This window comes from Carlito syrichta, unplaced genomic scaffold, assembly GCF_000164805.1.
Source record: "Carlito syrichta isolate Samal-C Ts95f unplaced genomic scaffold, Tarsius_syrichta-2.0.1 Scaffold91573, whole genome shotgun sequence".
In the NCBI taxonomy this organism is placed as follows: Eukaryota; Metazoa; Chordata; class Mammalia; order Primates; family Tarsiidae; genus Carlito; species Carlito syrichta.
The window spans coordinates 174,678-175,070 of record NW_007035669.1 but is presented as its reverse complement, the minus strand read 5'-3'; positions in this window follow the sequence as shown (position 1 = coordinate 175,070).

The window sequence follows — 393 nt, the reverse complement described above, 5'->3', positions numbered from 1 at the left end:
AGTAGACTGAGTAAAGAACGTTGCTCTCACCGGTGTGACTGGACATTGCCCAAAGCAGCATGGAGGGACCCTATAGAAAATAAGGTGGAGAAAAGAGAATTTTATTTATGCTTTTGAGCTGGGACTTCCTGTTTTTTTTTTTTTTTTTGGCCTTCAAACATTGGTACTTCTAGAGCTAGGGCCTTGGGACTCTGGGATTTATAGCATCAGTTCATCTGTTTCTCGGACCTTTGGACCCAGACTAAGTAACACCACTGGCTTTTCAGGTATCTTCAGTTTTCAGACAATAGTTGGTTATCCTCCATAATTATGGCAGTCAGTCACCAAAATAAATAATCATATAATATATATCATATATATGGTATATGTGTGATTTTTTTTTTTTTTTTTGAG